This window comes from Chelonoidis abingdonii, chromosome 10 (genome assembly GCF_003597395.2).
Source record: "Chelonoidis abingdonii isolate Lonesome George chromosome 10, CheloAbing_2.0, whole genome shotgun sequence".
NCBI classification, from domain to species: domain Eukaryota; kingdom Metazoa; phylum Chordata; order Testudines; family Testudinidae; genus Chelonoidis; species Chelonoidis abingdonii.
The window spans coordinates 4,871,686-4,886,901 of NC_133778.1; the positions used below are offsets into that span (position 1 = coordinate 4,871,686).

At 45.5% G+C, this 15,216-nt stretch overlaps 1 long non-coding RNA gene across 2 annotated transcripts in view; it reads right to left on the reverse strand.

Annotated features, from left to right (window-relative positions):
- LOC116836452 (uncharacterized) overlaps positions 1-15,216 on the reverse strand; it is a 56,082-nt gene that overhangs the window by 20,842 nt on the left and 20,024 nt on the right. The gene's annotated exons all lie outside the window — the stretch shown is intronic.

Sequence of the window (15,216 nt, forward strand, 5' to 3'; positions counted from 1 at the left end):
GGACCAGAGTGTACCAGGCACTGGAATTCCTGGTTGGTGGCAGCGTTACAAGTACTAAGCTGGTAATTGAGCTTAGAGGAATTCATGCTGGTACCCCATCTTTTGGACACTAACATTCAGAGCGGGGAATTATACCATGACAGTGCCCATAACTAGTCTGTGTAAGTCCATGTTGCTAAGACTGTTGTCCTTATGCTGCCTCTGCTAATTTGTTACACCTACTTTCAGGGCCGGTGCTCCCATTAGCTGACCCTAGGTGATTGCCTAGGGCACCAAGATTGGGGAAGGCGGCATTTTGTGCGCTCCCCATGGGTTGCACGGAGCTTCCGGTTCTGCTCCCGTTGCGCTGCCAAAGAAGGACCTTCTGCCGATGTGCCACAGAAAACAGCAGCACACAATTGAGCAGCTCAATGACTGCCACTGTTGCCTGTGGCATTTCAGTGGAGGGTCCTTCTTCGGCAGCGCGATGGGAGTGGAAATGGAAGCTCCCGTGCACCCCATGAGAAGCGCACAAAATGCCACCCCCCGAATTCTGCATAGGGCGCCAGAAATCCTGGTGCCACTCCTGCCTGCTTTAGCATCCTCCCTTGCAGTAGATTGTAAATAATTTGCACTCGGGACTCTGACTCCACGTTTATACAATACCCAGCATAATGGGGCCTGATTGGTGCCTCTGAGCACGACTCAAATACTTCAAATAAAACTATTGTCCTGAGATATCAGCCCCACAGTGCACAGGTTGAAAGGAAAGAATTTCATATAGTGCTTAACCCAAACCTTGTTAAAGTCAGTGAGTTTCTCCATTGACTTCAATGGGCTTTGGATCTGTTCCATAATCACAAGAATGCTGAGCAGAAGGTGTCAATGTGGCACGTATATATATGGCGCATGGAGACAGCCTGAGTCCAGGAATGCATGGTGAGCATGAGTGGATCTATTTAGCTGTTTGCTGCAAGTTTAAAAAAGACTCAGTAGCTCCATTCCTTCCCAGGAGAAACAGCAGCAGGAGAGGGCAGCTTTGATATGCTTTGAGGGAGGACATGGTGCCCACTGACCTGAGCGGAGAGCTCTGTATTGCAGGGGCTTCTGCCAACACCATCCAAGCAGTGAGGGCCCTGCCCCACAATCCCCCGCTGGAGTAGTGTTGGGCAGGGATGCTCAGAGCAGTGGTGGCTACAGAGTTCTCACTCCATTGAGATGAATGGGGAAGTTAACATCTCTAAGGTATAGTGTCAGACTTTCTGCAAATTCAGACACACATTACTTTTCTTTGCAACTATGCGGGCTAGCAACAACAGCTCATCTTTTAATGAAAGCAGAAATTGTGTCATCACATGACTCCAAGAGCCAAAGCCACAGCCATGTGGCTAGCCCTTAATCTCTTGTAGGCCTGTACATGAATGGCCCCCATTTTTCTATACTACATCTTATTTATTAGAACTGGTTGAAATGTCTGACTTTCCACAAACTTTGAAAAGTCATGAAAACCCTTTCACTGTTTTTGTTTCTTTTTACCAGCTCAGTTACTTATTCTGTTTGAAATTTAAATTTCCATTATTTGTTTTTTTTCTTAAAAAATAAACTAAACCCGGATGTGCATTTGGTTATTTACGTATGTGCATGGCTACATCCGTGTGACTCTGAGTCTGACTGGTTGCAGGTGTGTTTACAATAGTCCTTGCCTTATCCCAGACAGCAGCAGAAAAAGCTCTTCCAAATTATTCCGCATCAGAAGCAAGAAGGATTTGGATAGACTCCTATGGGAAACTCTTGAAGTGTTGCCCAAACCTCAAACGCAGTGCTGTAAGTCAGACACGTGGTTGAGATTTTAGCTGCCCAACTTGGATTTAAAGACTTTTTACTCATTGAGGAAATGGATACTTGGAAGCAATTTTAGTCAATGATTTCTGGGAACTGGACTATCCTCTTTTTCTCCATCCCCTCCCGAAGGCTTTGCTGCACCACTCCCCAGGAGACAGTTCTCTGTGAGAAAAAAGGGCAGCCATTTTGGCAACCAGTGAGATTTGGTCTGCCAGCCTCCAGAACAGCAGGGGCAAGGCTCAGCAGGCTGAAATGAAAGGAGTTGCCTGCTGTCAGCAAGGCAGTTCTTGGCTGGACCCAAACGAGTGAGGAAGGATGCTCCGTAGGCTACAGCCAAAGGAACCAGGTTGGGCCCATTGCTGGGTGCAATCAGTGGCAGGAGTTCAGGGGGGACCCTGCTGACCAAAACCTGGAGAGGGAATTTAGTCTAATAAGGCATAAAACTGTTTTGTTAACTGGCCCCAAAGGGCAAGGAACTCCTTCCATTTTGAGTTTGTTGTCCCCGAGAAGGGGTTTTGGTCCATGTGACCAAGCCAGGAACCATAGAACAGCTGCAGAGACAAGCTGACAGCCTGCAGGGGGTGCTGAGAGCCGAAGAGAGTGATAGTTTTAGCATGCCCCTAGCTTCAAGGTTATAATGACCTTTCATTTATGTTTTGCCATTCATGAAAATACCCCACTAGCTTTACTGGGTAACAGTGACCCTGGTCAGGCTGGCTGCGAGGATCCAACCCAGGACACGTGGATCTAAAAGCTGCCTCTCTGAGCTCGGTGACAGTAGAAGACTCTATACATAAGAGAACCAATAGATGGTGACAAAGTGCCACTTTGGTTTAGCATGAGTTGCACTTGCACAAACCACTACATGAGCAAAATCGTGCCCTTACATTTCAGAGATGCATTGCTGGGGGGATGGAAGCTGTGCCCATACCTATGGGGTGGGAGTCATCTTCCTGTGTAGGGCAGGATGTAAGGTCAGGCAGGCACCAGGGAAGTGAACATAATGTGAAAAATAGCTATCATTTCCCTAGTCACCCTAACAAAATAGGTTAGAACAGAGAGAAAAATGTCACTAGGTACTAATGTTCTCTAGTGCCCACAGTATCTTGAGTAGATAGGATTAGTTTGGTTTTAATCTTCTACTCCTACCTCATGAACGGACTCTGGCTCTAGGGCTTTTAGTATCACCAGCCCCAAGTGTTCAAAAATCCTGAATCAGTCCCTCCTACCCCCAGATTATCATATTGCTTTAAACTGTATGTGGTTAGAAATTGGGGGGCAAACTTTTTATTTGCCTTCTACTTTTATTCTCATGACTCCAGGAATGGGAGCTTTAAGAAAAACACAAGATTAATAAAAATCAGAAGAGTTGGCTCCCAGTATAGATGCATCCTACATCTGTGTGAAGCAGGGCATCCGTGATGTGACTTACATGATCTGGACGTGAAAATGCAGTCAGGCCCCACAGGACAGGATAATTTTTATAAAAATGGCCCTGCTGGTCTTGGAGCCTCGAGGGTTAGTAACTTTAAGCTGCAAAGAAAAGCTGGTAACTCCTCCTCCTTTTTAAAAAATACAGAAGACTTTATCCAATGAACCCCATGAATGGGAGTTTTAAGAAAAGTCCCACCTATCTCTGCCAACTCTCGATTTTATCTAATCTTAAAAAGAAAAGTGATATTGACTTCAGAGGTCAGGCTCACCTCGTCTCTCAATCATTACCAGGTAACATCTGTATTAAGAGACTGGAGTTTAATATTTAATCTCTATTAAAACCTGGTTAAAGGCATGAAACCTCTTGGTCTTTGCTACACAGTATCCCCATTCAGAAGACTGTTTAAAATGAAGAATATACGATAACTCTATCCAGATGAAGCAGCTGAAATTACCGCTTGCAATCATTTGTCTAAATCTGTTCTCAGGGAGACATCCCAGTAAAGAGGCTGTCCTGATTAAATGCTTTGCCATTAAGTGGAGCAGACTGTGCAAATAACTCTGAAAATTATCGCGTGTAGAAATCATGGAAAAAACCATGAAAGATAAATGGATTTATCTGCCAGTCTGATTCATTAAATTCAAGGGTTTTCCATTGTGAAAATAAATCTGGCTGGTGAGAGCTTCTGTATCCAGGCAGCTATTGCACTGGGCTTCCTTGCTTTCGCCCCAGAGACACCATCTCCTAGTGTGTTCAGTTCACCTTACTGGTTGTAATTCACATGCCAATACCCAGCAGTATTAAGAGAAAAAACAACTCTGCAGTCTTGATTTTCCTTGAATGTTAAGATGCAGGTTTAAGATCACTATGTAAATTCAGCCATGGCAGTAGCCATGGGCAGCAATTTAGAAAGGCTGCTAAGCTTGTATGTGTCCTAAGACTGTTCCTGCCAAGCCAAAGCATTAGAGTGAGGAACAGAAGTCTCTCCCATCTGGCTAAACACTGGCTTCTGGTCTCTTTTCAAATGCCCATTAGACTTATTGATGGGGGTGGCGGGATAGAGGTCAAATCTCACGAGAAAGCTAGGCTGAGTTATACCAGCTGAGGATCTGGCCCTACAGGTTCAAAACAAAGCTAACAACTTGTGCAAGGCCGCATAGAGGTGATCCACAGTTCCCACTGCAATGCGTGGCTTCAATTTGAATCCCAGCCATGAGGCTGTATTGGCAAGCAGTGGATTTTTATCCAAGGGATAGACAGAAGAATTTAGACAATCTCCTGTATTGCTCCAAGCAGATTCCGAAGAGAAAACCAATGCTTTGTTGAAGTATTCCTTTCACCCACTACTTTTCCTCTCCTCCAAAAAGAATATACTGGTCCACCTGAGCAGAGATTCCAAAGGGGCATCCCCTATAGCTCCTAATGAAAGGGGGAGGGACAGATCAGTGGTTTTAGCATTGGCCTACTAAGCCTACGGTTGTGAGTCCCATCCTTGAGGGGGCCATTTAGGGATCTGGGGCAAAACTCTGCCTGGGGATTGGTCCTGCTTTGAGCAGGGGGTTGGACTAGATGACTCCTGAGGTCCCTTCCTGATAGTCTGTAATTCTATAAGGAATTTAATCCCTTAGTAATTGGAGATGGAAACTCACATCTCCTGTACCTGACCAGACACAAGCCTCCTCGCCAAGATCCCAGCTCTCTTAGAGGAACTAGAGCACTGACAAAGATACACAACACCACAGTGTAAGCAACAAGGCCTGGTTCCTCAGCTGCCATACCTGGATGCAGCTCTGACTTCGACAGAGCTATGCTGATGTTACAGCTGCTGGGAAGCAGGCCCCCTGATAGCAATTTTTTTTTATGTTGTCCGCCAATGTGGACCAGTAAAGTCGCTCAAATCTGAGGCCTGTGTTTTAACAAGCATCAGCTGATATTGGAAACCTGGATATCTGTTTCAGCATCTTATATCCTTTCCCCTACCAGCTCTGTTTAGGCTAGGCCTTCAGTCTCAATCACATCTGGAGAGCTGCTTGGTTTTTCAAATGTAAATAACTCCCCCTGTGCTGCACTAATTGTAAAGGACACCACCCTGACCACAGGATTCATGCCACGCAGCCGAACGCTGATGAAATACTATGAACTGGAGAAGTGACACTGGATAATAGGTCTCCTCTTTCTTAGCACTGTGATTTCTGTATTCTCGTCTCTTGAGGAAGCCGTGACCTCTCAGTGTGCCATCACCACTTAATGATCTTTCAGTATAATCACATTCAGAGGTGCCTCATCTGAAGCATAGTAAAACAAGCTACCTGTGGTATGAAATAAAAATATTAACTTCTCTAGCATTGGCAGCTTGAAGGAGTTTCATCCAAGATCTAGTCTAAATACAGAAGTTGCACCTAGTTAAAAACCAGCTTAACCAGCTGGTATAAAACCCAGTGATTTTAAAAATCAGTTTAAATTGTGATCAGACAAGACCTCACCTTACCAGCACACACTGACCACCGTTGCCTAGTTTAGCTTTTATATTGATTTATTTAAAGCAGGTCAACTGCATGTGGACACTCCGTTTGGTTATATCGGGTTAGCTGGTGCCTGTAAACCTACCCGTGCAAGCTGAGCTATCGTAATCCAGTTTGTAACCGATATGAGTGTCCACACGTGAGTTTAACCGGTGTAATGTCTGCATGCAGATGGGGCCTAAGGGAGTGTAGAGAGGAGAAAGCTGGGAGAAGGATTAAAGGAAAACACTCTGGACTAGACGACTGGTTCTCAACTTATATTGTTAAGGTTACGATTTAGTCACGGGTATTTTTAGTAAAAGTCATGGACAGGTCACGGGCAGGAAACAAAAATTCACAGCCTGGGACCTGTCCATGACTTTTACTAAAAATGCCTGTGATTAAATCTTGGGCAGGGGGAGGGGGATTGCTCAAGGACAGGACAGGGAGGGGCACTGTTGGGAGGAGGGTCCGGGGCCAGCGGCACCAGTTGCCGGGGGCCACAAACGGTGGCTGCTCCGGCCAATCACCCGGGGGCCGCTGCCTGGGCCCACGGACCACAGCTGCTCTGACTGGCTGCCCGGGGACTGCTGCTAGTGCCGCCAGAGCAGTTGCTGGTGTGGCTGTCCCCGGGGCTGCTCCAGCAGCAGGCGGTCACCTGAGCAGCTAGCCCTGGAGCCAGCTGCTTGGGTGACCCTGAAGTCAGCCACACTGGCCACTGCAGAAGTCACAGAGGTTGCCGCAAATCATGGAATCCATGACTTCCACAATCTCCATAACAGTCATGGAGCCCTTACTACTGTGGTCCTGAGAATGTCACATGGGCTGCAGCTGTGTGCTGATTGGGCCACAAGCAGCCCACGGGCTGCAGATTGAGAACCACTGGACTAGACTGTGGCAGCAGTAGCTACGGCTGCCCTGGTAGCTGGTGCAGAAAGGCACCTCACCAGTAGCACTGGCTGTGGGTAAACAGAGTCAGATCCTACACTGACGTGTACTCTGTGCAACTGCACACAAGTCAATAAGGTGTAAGTAGAAGCAGGACTTTTGCCCTCTGTCTACAGAAGAGACATGCCAGCAGAGCGCTGCTGAGACCACAGGAGCAGCAACTGTGAAAATAGGCTGTGGCATGCACTTCCACGTCCCAGGCTTCATGCAGCGCAGAATGCAGGTGAGATCCTGAGGCCCTGCGTCCTGCTCGTGTGGAATGACAGCTCCCCTGCTTTTGCTCAGTGTGAGCACCGAGTGTCTGAGCTCCCCTTGTAGATGGAGGAGGGAGAAGGGGTCTCTGCGCTCACACTTTGCCTTCCCTTGTCCAGCTGCAAGGAAGCAGCAGGACAGAATCTTGCTCTAAAGGCAGTAAGACTGGAGAGAAATCTCATGCGCTGGTTATTTTACTTTGTAAGTTGTCAACGTCTATTAGGTTTTCCTATTATGATGTCGAGCCATTTACTTCCCCAGCATCATTCCTTGGTGGGGAGGAGTCATGCCCTTGGCCCCAGGGCACAGTGTGGTAGCTGTGTAGTGTCACCGGGCTTAGAGTACTTCCTCCCAATACCCAGAGGCCTGTGCAGCTGTAGACTGCTCCACCTACCAGCGGAGTTCTACAGATGTAACTAAGGGCAGAATTTGGCACTACATGTTCTGCATTACTGATGTGCAGTATATGTTTCATTATCTGAATTAATGCGGGGAACTTGGATGGTTTCTGCTATGTGCATTCAAACCAGGGGTTAGCTGTTCTCCACTCTGGCAGATGCTATAGCTCATCTGCATTCAGTTGGTCACACCAACCCGCTGTCATGCACAGTTCTGCCCTTAATTTTACTTTTTCCATGCTATCAGCAGTTGGAGACACTTGAGCCAGAGGCTTGGCTAAACCCTAGAATATCTTCTGCAGTGCTCTCTAAACATTCATAGAATAATAGAATATCAGCATTGGAAGGGACCTCAGGAGGTCATCTAGTCCAACCCCCTGCTCAAAGCAGGATCAATTCCCAACAAAATCATCCCAGCCAGGGCTTTGTCAAGTCTGACCTTAAAAACCTCTAAGGAAGGAGATTCCACCATCTCCCCAGGGAACCCATTCCAGTGCTTCACCACCCTCCTAGTTTTTCCTAATATCCAACCTAAACCTCCCCTACTCCCTCCATTATGCCAACTTCTGGTAATTCTTGTTTTACGCTTGCTATCCAAGTGAGAATTAAACTGCACACAACGCCAGAGTTTTCCTCTCACCCTTTGCTATCTCCAGAGCCTTGTTAATACAACCCCGTTCCAAACCTCTTATACTTGGTGAATATTCCGTGGTGGCTGTTACCATACAACTACTAATATAGGGAGATACTCATTTTACTCTGGAGTCCTGTAGTTCATCAGATGGTATCAACCAGTTGTGGATTTAGTCCAGTATCCACTCACTGAGAATGACTGGTAGTGGGTGTTTTCAGAAAAAGGTGTAAGGAGAACCCTGCAGTAGGCAGTTGTGAGCTAATTTTTTCCACCAAGGAAAAAGTCCTCCTAATTTCCAATAAGTAGAGAGATTGACTTAAGCCTTGAAGTTTGAGAGTTTATATCCCTGAAAAAACTGTATCTGTTAAAAAATATTTACTGTTATAACCCTGGATATTCTTGTTTTCCATCTAATCCTTTTCTAAATCCTGCTAAGCTCTTGGTTTCAATATCTTGCAGCAATGAGTTTGTCAAACTAATTACACACTGTGTTTAAAAGTATTTTTGAGTCTTGAATTTGCCTTCTATTCCTTCCCACTCTTTTTCTCTTAGCCAGTTTTTGACTGACAGGGCTCTGCCTCTCAAAATAGAACTTTTTCTAGTGAAAGCATTGGAAAGCCTAAATGGATTGTCAACTGGTTAGCCGGTGTATTCAATTAGATGGAATATGTGGGCTAATGCTACTAACGTAACCCAGTCACTGTCCAGTATTAAACAGTGTTAAACAAGTTCCAGGGTTTGATATATAGAGACCTCAGTCTGCTTAGTACCATGACAAACAAATCATTAAAAATCCTTGTCACTTTTCTTTAAAAACAAAGCATTTGAAATGCAAAGTATCAAATAAGGTTTCAATGTTAACATCCCGTGTTCCCTTTCCCTGTAGTTGCAGAGCATTTTTAGAAGGAAAATAGCCCTTGATCGACAGTCTCTGAGATGGTATCAAAGATGACAATAACTGTCCTTTTAGGGAAAAGAGAGGAAGTCAGTAGAAATGGGTGGGAGCCGTTGTTAAACCCTGATCCAGTTTCATCCCAGGTGGTGGTTAGGATTCCACTAAGCTAGTAGAGGTGGTGATATCATCTGGGTCCCTCTTTCTGGGCTGGTCTGGCCAGGACATATCTCAGGATAATGCTGAGGAAGGCCCAGAATTCCAGGAGATGGTGGGGGTGGCAGCCGTGATGGTGAAGCTCACTTCAGTAGCCAATTTTTCTTCCAAACACCTGTCTTTAAGAATTAAAAAGGGAATGCAGAATAGCCCATCCCCTCCACTGTTTTGTCCACCAATATGATCTTGTTTCCGCTACTTTTAGTTCACTGATTTCTGAATTGTCATATTTACCAAGCACGATTTTAACACAGTCTTTGAGTTATAGCAGGAAGACTGAACGAGTCCAAATAAAAAGGCCTTCTGTCTTCCTTTGTACCTTTTCCCTTCAACAGTTGTTGTTATAGGTTATTGTATCATCTTATGAACATTCACATACTTCTTTCAGCTGAGCCCACAACTAGGGTAAATTTGTAGGCCCAATTATTACCACAGTCCTATATCCACTTGTAGACGGGGTGCTGCCGGGGCTCGACCCTCCCTTGTGAGGAGGGGAGCCACACCAGCCTCGGCCTGTCGTCTAAGGGTCCGGTCCTAGGACCCGCGGAGGGGGTTCGGTCCTTGCGGAGCGGACCGAGCAGTGGCACAGTCAAAAGGGGCCCAGCCCTTAGTTCGGGCGGGGCACCAAACACGGTTATAACAGTTCCCTTAGCTCGGGTCCTCTGGGGCAGGACCGAGCAGTGGCAAAATCAAAAGGGGCCCAGCCCTTGGTTCGGGAGGGGCACCAAACACAGTGATAACAGTTCCCTTAGCTCGGGTCCTCTGGGGCAGGACCGAGCAGTGGCAAGGTCAAAAGGGGCCCAGCCCTTGGTTCGGGCGGGGCACCAAACACAGTGATAACACTAGGCTTGCTGGCCTCTTCCGGCCGAGGAGAGGGGGATTCTGCCACCCGGGGACGGGTGGCAGGGGGAACGCAGGCCCACCCACTCCACTGCGTTCCAGCCCGGGGCCCTGGTAGTGGCTGTCACCGCTAATGGTGGTCAGTGGGGTCCGCACCGAAACACACTGACATAGGTATTGGCGCTTCTGCAGCCTGACTGGAGTCAGCTGCCCCCGGGCTACTTCCGATATCCCCCTCTGCTCCTACCTGGTCCGGGGTCTCAGTTCCTGGGACGTCCAGCACCATCGGTTCCTCCCAGTCCGGGCTGGGTGGCAGGTCCAGCAGTACCTCTGGAAAGGCGGGCCAGGCCTGGTCTGGGGCTTCCTCGGGGCCATAGCAGGGATGGGGTACCTCTGGCGGCTCCTTGTCGTAGCTAGCGTGTGGAAGCTCTGGGAACTCCTCGTCGTAACGAGCGCGAGGCAGCTCTGGCAACTCTGGGCACCGGCCTCCGGCCTCAGCAGCTTCCCAGTCACGAGCACTGGCTGGCAGGTCTGCTCCTGATGGTGGCTGGGCTCTGACTGAGAGCTGAGGGCCGGCTTTTATTCTTCCGGGTCGCCGCCTGACCCTCTGAGGGGCGGGACTTCCGCCTAGTGGTCCCACCTCTATGGGTGATTGACGAGGCTTGACCCTCCCTTGTGCGGAGGGGAGCCACACTGCCTCGCTACACAACTATTATAGAACTGTTTGAAAAAATGGGAAAACAGCTTTATGAACAAGAAAATTTGAAATTTTTGAAGTTGTTTCCATTTTGCAGGGTCTGAAATGCACCCAATTTTTATACTTTTTTTAAAGAATATTTTATCAATATCTCAATAAAACATATTTGAAATCATTATCTACACTTCTGTTTAGCCAAAAACTTGGTTTGAGTTTTGGTAAATGAAAGAGACAGTTGACTTTAATTAAACATTTTGATTAAAATATCTAACAATTATGGAAATTTACCTTTCTCTCCCCCTGCCCCCTAACTGACAATGTTGATGATACTCACAATTTTTGGAAAAATTGTTTCAGGCCATATTTTTACAAAAGGAGAATTTTTGAGTAGCTGTTCTAGTCTTTTGATATGGTCAAAGAATTAATAGGTTTGTACAGGATCTTGCAGAGGTAAAAGAGAATGGGGGGTAGGACACTAAGCTATGTCTGTTAGAGTTTTTCCAACAAGGTTATGATGGATTGTGTGTGTCCAACTGGGATTGCTGTGACACTGTTCTTACTACCCAAGCGATGCAAAGGAACTGCCCCATGATATTGACACTGGCACAGTGTCAGGTTTTTGTATCTTTGCATAAGATTGTATCACCAGAAAACAAACTTAAAATATGAAAGAATGACCCAGTGTAGGCTTTTCACTCTATCAACAAGTGAGACCCTCTCCGTTGTGTATCCTGAACTTCTTTCTCGTCCTCTGCAGCATTGATGGTCTATCACCTCCTCTCAATGAAAACATGAACTTCTATCAGCATGCCCCACTTTCAGTGATGCAGCTCAGAAGATGATATACTTAGAGAGCTCTGTGCTACTTAGAACCCTCTGCACTCAGCTCTAGATCGCTATCTCAAAATCTTTAAGTGTGAGGGTTTTGTCATGCAGCTGGCATTGACACTAGTGCCAGGAGAGTGACTAAACCCATAGACTGTGCTTTGAAATGTTTACTATTAACGCAATCCTTCTTCTTCCTGCTGATCTGTCAGACGCTCTTTATGCTTTTGTGAACAGCTGTGGGTGGGAGCAGATGAGACTTAGGGAAGAAAAAATGATTTGGTCATTTATGATGTATGTTTTTTAAGTGCCTTCAGTACTGTTGGAAACACCCTGGAAGACAAGTCCCTAACAGAAGGAGCTTACAGTTTAAGGATCCAATCCTGCAAATTCTCTGCTTGTGGAACTCATTCCTTTAAAAATCTCATTGCTACTCATATAATTATATTGGGCCCTGGAGCTCAACTGAGAGCCCTGAACTGAAATCAGAGCCCCAGGGTGCTCTGTACTGTACAAACACACCGAGACAGTCCGTGCAGTTTTCTCCTCCCACCCTTCGCTGGTCTTGTCAATTTAGTTTACAATCTAAATTGACAAGACCAGCGAAGGGTGGGAGGAGAAAACTGACTTGACCATGATAAGTTTGGGGCTAAGCCAGGAATAGAACCCAGGTGTTAGAACTCCTAGTCGCTGGACTATGCTACCTTTCTGATTTTTTTAAAAAAATCTGCTGACAAGTAACAACGCATAAAATTCCTAGAACTGAAAGATTTCAACGAAGTATTTTTCTCTGTCTTGTTCACTTTGTTGACAGTGTAGGACAGTATTTTGTCTGCAGGTTGTTTAAGTTTTCCCTGTATCTAGTCTTAGTTCCTTATTTGTGGGCAGGGGCAGTTTTCCCCTAGAAGCAGCCAAGACATCTCTTTTAAAAGTAAGAAAATGTGATTGTAAATTTACAAAGATAATCGTTAGGGGCAGGATGAGAATCTGAAATGACTTCTAACTTACTTTTAAAACAACCCGCCGTCCTGATTGGCTGTCGATGCTCGTCCTGTTAATAGGAGTTCCATGCTGTGAGGGGGTTGGAGGACTGAGGTTCTAAATCACAGCTTTGGTTCTCTCATTCTTGGCTTGGCTTTAGTTGTCATACGGACCAAGGCTCAGATCCTCAAAGGTATTTAGGTTCTTAATTTCCATAGAAGTCGAGACTAACAAAGGGTGGGAGGGGAAACTGAAGTCCAAGGAAGCTAGGAACCCCAATATCTTTGAAGATCTGGACTGCAGTCCCCATTTGGGGGATAAAATATAAAAGGCTACAAAGTCATCTGTTCTGATGTCAGTCTCTGGCCTATAGTCAATGTGAGCAGGCATCATTAAAAGCCATAGAGACTGATGTCTAGTAAAAAGATGAGTACAAAGTGGCAGTATCTAGTGAGAATAGTGCCATTTATAAGATCAGTACCACAGGCATCTACTTCAATAAGCATTCTTCATTCATTTCCCTTTCAAAAGCAATACTCATCAAAATTTCTCTGATCAATTTTTTCCTTCATGTAAAACTATTGAGTTTTATTAACTCTGCATCTAAAGGTATCGCTAAGGAATGCACACTGAGAGACTAGCAATCAAAACACAATGGTGCTTTGAGTTGTCTGTCAAGATTTGACAAGATTAAGCCTTCCGAGCTCAATTAGCACAAGAATATTTGAGAGGCACTGAATTTGAAACACCTGTAGCCTATTGCTAAACAATACTGACATTTCTATGCGTCATGCTGCCCACTCTTTTACCCAGATTAAATACAGGAAATAAAGTCCAGGCTATTGTGTATATATGCATAATCCTCCATCCAGAAGCATTTACAAGGTTCAGTGGTGGCCTACCTTTCACCGAAATAATTCTGCTAGAAAGATCTAGTGAACAATCTCAATAAAAAGCCTATTTTTCAAATACAAGCATTTATTCACCAAAGTGATAAACCATAACATTGTGGGGTTATTTCCTTTACTAATATAGCATTTTCCTTTATCTGACTGGCAAAAGGTATCAGGGTTTTAGAAAGCAAGCTTAGGGATGTTTTAAAACATAGCCATTCTTTCAAGCCCATTCCTCTTCTGTTTCAACAAAACACTATTGTGCATTACTCATGAGGCATATTCTGGAACTAGTTCATATTAATCATCCTATTTGTTTTCCTTGTGGTGCCATAGCTTTGTTCTGCTAACTAGTTTAAAAGGTTTCAGAGTAGCAGCTGTGTTAATCTATAGCCACAAAAAGAACAGGAGTACTTGTGGCACCTTAGAGACTAACAAATTTGAGCATAAGCTTTTGTGGGCTAAAACCCACTTCATTGGATGCATGCAGTGAAAATACAGTAGGAAGATATATATATACACAGAAAACATGAAACAATGGGTGTTACCATATACACTCGAATGAGAGTGATCAGTTAAGGTGAGCTATACCAGCAAGAGAGAAAAACAAATTTTTTTTTTATAGTGGTAATCAAAATGGCCCATTTCCAGCAGTTGACAAGAAGATGTGAAGAACTGTAGGGGAGAAAAATAAACATAGGGAAATAGTTTTGCTTTGTGTAATGACCCATCCACTCCCAGTCTTTATTCAAACCTAATTTAATGGTGTCCAGTTTGCAAATTAATTCCAATTCAGCAGCTTTCATTGCAGCTCTCCAACATCACATTCTACAAGCCATTACCCTCTGATCCTATTGAGGATTACCAAAAGAAACTACACCATCTGCCCTGAAAAAGCTCAAGAGCAAATCTGCACAGACACACCCCTAGAACCCCGAGCAGGGGTATTCTGCCTGCTACCCAAGATCCATAAACCTGGAAATCCTGGATGCCACATCATCTCAGTGATTGGCACCCTGACAGCAGGATTGCCTGGATATGTAGAGTCCCTCCTCAGGCCCTATGGTACCAGCACTCCTAGCTATCTTCGAGACACCACTGACTTCCTGAGGAAACTACAGTCCATTGGTGATCTTCCTGAAAACACCATCCTGGCCACTAGGGATGTAGAAGCCCTCTAAACCAACACTCCACACAAAGATGGACTACAAGCCGTCAGGAACAGTATCCCCAATAATGTCATGGCAAACTTGGTGGCTGACCTTTGTAACTTTGTCCTCACCCATAACTGTTTCACATGGGGGACAATATATATCTTCAAATCAGCAGCACTGCTATGGGTACCCGCATGGCCCCACATTATGCCAACATTTTATGTCTGACTTAGAACAACGCTTCCTCAGCTCTTGTCCCCTAAGGCCCCTACTCTACTTGGGCTACACTGATGACATCTTCATCATCTGGACCCTTGGAGAGAAGCCCTTGAGGAATTCCACCAGGATTTCAACAATTTCCATCCCATCATCAACCTCAGCCTGGACCAGTCCATGCAAGAGATCCACTTCCTGGACACTACAGTGCTAATAAACGATGGCCACATAAACACCACCCTATACTGGAAACCTACTGACCACTATACTTACCTACATGCCTCCAGCTTCCATCCAGACCGCACCACACAATCCATTGTCTACAGCCAAGCTCTAAGATACAACCGCATTTGCTCCAATCCCTCAGACAGAGACAAACACCTACAAGATCTCTATCAAGCATTCTTACAACTACAATACCCACCTGCTGAAGGGAAGAAACAGAATGACAGAGCCAGAAGAGTACCCAGAAGTCACCTACTACAGGACAGGCCCAACAAAGAAAGTAACAGA